We start from the raw sequence: 5,554 nt of genomic DNA on the forward strand, positions 1-5,554 counted from the left end.
TGCTCAGAATACTGCTGAGTTAAGTCTGCAGAGTCTCACAGTTTCTTCATCTTCTCTCTATAAGAAGACTTCAGTGCAGTCTCTGATCAGCACTGCTACTTATCTACACTGTGCTAAGTAGCTGAAGAAGAGAGAGATCTTATATACTTATCTCTTCTCTTACTTCTGTTATTTCTGTTTCATCTGTAATAATAACTTCTATCTCTCTATAAGTATTATCTACTCTATAAGAAGATATTATATCAGCTCTGATAAGAAGTTCAGATGCTCAAGTAGTATAGAGTGAGAATCTCAGAGCTTTAAGTATTGACAGATTCTATCAAGACTGAGAAGATCTCTCTTACTCATCTGTAAAAGAAGATAAAAGCATGAATCTTTGAGATAAAAAAATATTTCAGAATGACTGATCTCAAGAAGAAATTAATCAGTATTACTATTAAAAGTATTATAAAGATCAATTACTGATTGAAGAGAATCTCACTTTAATTAAAGTAAATAACTGAGATACTTTATAAATTAATAAGTTAATACTTTAAGCATCTCTTATACTTTTCTACAGCATGCTTCTCTGCAGTACTACAGTGCTAACTTCTCAGCAGATAAAGATATCAGTGCTGAAGACTTCAACAGTAAAGAATGAGTTTAATGAGAATATAATTATTAATAAGTAGACTCTGAAATTCTCTCTTTTTACTTTTTCAGTGAGCTGCAGTCTCATTAAAATAGCAGCAGTCTGCAGATTGATAATATTAATCTTTTTATTAATTTTAAATATTTCTTTTCTTTAACTGCTTCAGAAATTTTACACTTATATAGTCTCATTAAACTTCTAAAAAACTCTTTGAGAGAAAATAGAAGAAGAGTGCTACAGAGTTCATAAAATATCAGCTCATCACTGTGAGATTATCTCTAAAAAACTCTTTAAAAAAATGAGAAGTCTTAAGTGATATTTCTTACTTAATATCTCTGATATGTAATAGAGCAGTCTCTACTAGTTATCTCATAGCTTATAATCTCTTTCTCAGTATTTTTTAAATACTTAAACAGTTTTTATAAATTCTCTGACAATGAATAATCTTTTCATTTAATGAGATATTAAAGCTTACTGTAATATATTCACTTATTCAATATTTTCTTCATAAGATATTCAGTATCATTCTCAATCTCAATATTATCTGACTGAGATAGCTTCACTCTGAGATATTGCTTATAGAGCTTTAAATAGAAAATGTGAAAAATAGAATGAATTGATTTCAATTCTGAGAGTAATTTCAACTCATATATCTGTTTATTCATCACTCTTATTACTGAGAAAGATTCTAGTTATCACTCACTGAGCTTCTTATATAGTCTTATTATCTTGATATTCTTTACTGAAAGTAGTACTTAATTCTCTATCAAGAACTTCATTAAAAAATGTTTTTAATTATAGTATTTTATCTGCTACTTCTGAATATAGTAGATACTTTTCATCATCTTCTTATGAATTTTATTTAAAAGTTTTAATCTTACTTTTACTTCTGATACTGAGAAATACTCTGTTCTCTGTATTTATTCAATATTCTGACTATCTATCTCTCTCTTTGAAATATCATCTGTGATGTCACTGAGTAATAAAGAATTATATTTATAATAAGTATAGAAAGAAGATATCTTTAAGATTGTATTCTTTATATTATTATATATGAATTTAGTAATCAGAAGATGTTTGAGTCAATTATTCTGATAATATAAATAGAATACTTAAAGATACTGTTTTAGTATCTGATTCTGATATTCAGTCTGATTATCTGTCTGCAGATGAAATGCAGTACTGAGAAGATATCTTATTATAAGATAATAGTAAAAAGCTGATCAGTATTTACTGATGAAGAGAGATTCTCAATCTATTATTAATAATTTTAAAGCACTGTGATTATAAATGATGATATCTAAAAATAGATTAGTCAATTCAGAGGCTTTAATCTTTTTATAAGTAGAGATATATCTGATTATCTTTATAAAGTAGTTAATAATGATTAAAATTAAGTTATATTCTTTAACTCTTGTTAACTTCAGCAGATCAACTATGAAATTCATTAATAGATTCTATTATAAACTCTTTAAAACAGACAGTGATATTAACTCACTATATTACTTATACTGCAGAATCTTTATTCTTTAACAGATATTATAAGTCTTAATATACTCTTTAACATCTGTTCAGAGCTTGTCTCAAATATATTTATATTTTAGAAGCTTCTCAGTCTTCTCTAATCTGAAGTACTCTGTATGAAGATTATTATGATCAACCGCTCCACCACGAACTCACTCGATTTTTCGAATAAGAACCCGCTGATAGATCCATCGAAAAGCCCTCGAACATACGAGCATTTTGACCCCATCGCCGACCGCATACCCCGTGTGGTGGTGGAGTTATCCAGCCAAACATGAACCAGACATCATTCGAAACTCCTGTGTGGGATTATCCCTCATTCTCCCCTACCACACCACAACCCCGGGCCAAATTGCCATACAAATTGTAAGGTGAAGAGACCTAGCCATATGCATCAATCTTCTTGATTTTGCAAGATCCCTGATCTGTAGTTGTGAAGATATCTGAGGAGTGACCTCCGCGAAAACCCTGTCCATCTTTGATGTTTCAAAACACCAATACCAAGTCTCATCCTTGTACCGCCCTTCCTAATCTGGCCCATCCCCAGCAGAAAAATACAAAAAGATACCTCAGCAATAATATCAAGCATATAATCAACAGTCACTTCTGAAGTGCAATCTCCATGGTCTGTCTTCAGTGTATCTAGACATCAATACCAAGTCTCATCCTTGTATCATCTGTCTCAATCTGGCCCATCTCTGATAGAAAAGTACAAAAAGATATCTCAGCAACTGTACTCAATACATAATTAGCAGACATAATAACTATAAAATTGGTATATCTCAAGATCTGACTGAGCCTTTGATCCCTGCACAGTGAGATATATTAAATCTAGTTTTAATATCTCAATATTCAATAGATTCTGTAAGAGATTGAGAACAGCAACACTAGATTTCTATTGAATTTAAGAATTAACTCTATATTGATATAATCATTGACAAAGTCTTCTATTTTAAGATAAAAATAACTAGTTTCTCTACATCTCACTGACAATATTTACATTATTATATAGAAATAGACTTATATTCTCTATAATATCAAGACTCTGAAGAGGGAAAGTCTTGATAGAGAGTATATAGTAGTGTATATCTTAGCAGTTTCTATCTCATTCTTCTGCAGCAGTTAATGTAAAAAAAAAAAAAAAGATCTTAGAAATAGTTTTTTACTTCTCTTGAAAAAGTAAGATATTTTTCTCTGAGTTTTATACAATATTCTTATAAAGAATTAAAAACAGAGTTATTTTTCATTATAATTTTATATTCTTTTAAGTAAGAATTACTTTTTCAGTAACTGAAGAGCTTTTATTAATACTTAATTCTTTTTCACACTCTTTATTAACTGATTTGAGTTGCACACTTATTGTGTGAGAAGAATTGAATAATTTAGAATAAAATTGAATAGTTTTAATCAATTTCTCTGCAAAAAATTAATTTATTTTTTATCAGTTTTTCTCTTAAAAACTGTCATATTATCTGATTTATTATCAATTGATATCATACTTTTTCTCACTGTATCTCAAGAAAGAGATTGTAAAGATTTTATTAATTTATCTTAAAAATCAATTTTAGTTTATTAGATTCTCTTCAAAAATCTAATCTAGTTACTGAACTAGTGTGAAAAAAATCAGGTATTTTATACATAAAAGTCTGTTATTCTTCTTTTGAAATAGTCTGATCAACTTTTCAATTGAAAACAGACTTAGAAATCTCTTAATTGAAACAGTCTGATCAACTTTTCAATTTAAAAGAGTTTAATAAATATCTCAATTGAATTAGTCTGATCAACTTTTCATTGAGTAAGAATAATGAGTTCAAAAGTACACTCAATTGATGTGGAAAAGAATGCTTTCTCAAATACTATTTCTGAGATTGAAATTCTGAAGAGAAGAAAGAAAGAAGAAATAGAGAAATAACAAGTTCTTGAAATACAGAAACTTGAAAAAGTAAGTAAAATTCTTGAAAAGCAGTGTCTGAGTGAGATGAATAAAGAAGTTCTGTTAATTCTTCATACTCAGACTAGATAACTATAGAAAGTGATTAAGTTTAAACTTGAAATTTCAAACACAGTTCAAAAAACTTTGAAAATTTCTAATATAATCACTGATTCTTCAGTTTGCTCTTCTTTCTTTTTTACTTCTTCTTCTTCATCTTCTTTAAATCAGAAGAAAATATATACTCAAGCAGCTGAATCTGCTGTCTCTAAATCTGCTATCTCTAAATCTGCTATCTCAAAACCTGCTCAAAATTCTGAGAAAACTGAGAAGAATACTGCTCATACTTCTATTCATAGAAGAGTGAAGAAAAAAATATAAAATGAGAAAAATCTTCAAATCTTCAGAAATAGAAGACTTATTCTCAAAGTCTTAAATCAGAATATATTACAGAGAAATAAGCTAAACTCAAACCTCATTTTCAGAATTAGAAATGAAATCAATCAGCAGTTCTTTTCTCAGTTAATGACTGATATTGAAGTTCAAAAATCAGTTATAGCTTTAATTGAGTTATTCTTCTTTGAAAACTTCATCATTCTAATCACAATGTCTGAATTCAGTGCAGAATTTCTTATTCAGAATGAGAATCTCTGAAAGTCAGCAGTAGAATCTCTATTAAATACAATAATTCTATCTAAGAGAGATGAAAAGTGAAGTAAATTCATTCTTTATAATATTTCAGTTGAAATCTTTGACTGTGAGGAAGAAATGCTACTTCTCAAAAATGAATTGAAAGAATACAATTCTATTCAACTGAGAAAAGAGTCTGTGTGACTTAATTTAATTGAGTTCAGATGAAGTAGAAGAAATGTCTCTGTTCTAGTGTATACAAAGACACTTGAATAATCAAGAATCTCTGAAGTAAGAGTAGCAGGTTTGAAAATGAGAGTTCATGAATACAAAGACTCAAGAATGAATCTCAAAGCTCAAATACAGTGTTTAAACTGTCAAAGATATGAATACTTTACAATCTCTTGTTTCAGAGACTCAAAATGTGCATTCTGTGCTAGAGATTACAAAACTAGTGAGCATAATTATGAAATATGCTTAAAAAGAGATGAAATATGTTAACATACTCTGCTTAAGTGCTTCAATTGCAAAGAAAAACATGCATCTAGCTCAAAAGAATGTGTATTTACTTCAAGAACTCAGAAGAACTGGAGAAAAGATGAAGCTTAAAGTGAATCTAAAACTGAAGAGAAAAGTCAAGCTAGTAAATCTACAACTGTAAGCTTAAAAAGAAGAAATTCTTAACTATCTAGATCTTCAAACTTCAACTCTTCAGCTAAGTGTAAATTGAATTTGAATTCTCAACTTCTGTTAAGATTAGAGAATTGAGAATGACTCTGATATTAACTAGATATATATAGCAGTTGAGATTTCTACTTTTCAAATAGTAATAATCTACT

This window comes from Blastomyces gilchristii, assembly GCF_000003855.2.
Source record: "Blastomyces gilchristii SLH14081 genomic scaffold supercont1.17, whole genome shotgun sequence".
Taxonomy (NCBI): domain Eukaryota; kingdom Fungi; phylum Ascomycota; class Eurotiomycetes; order Onygenales; family Ajellomycetaceae; genus Blastomyces; species Blastomyces gilchristii.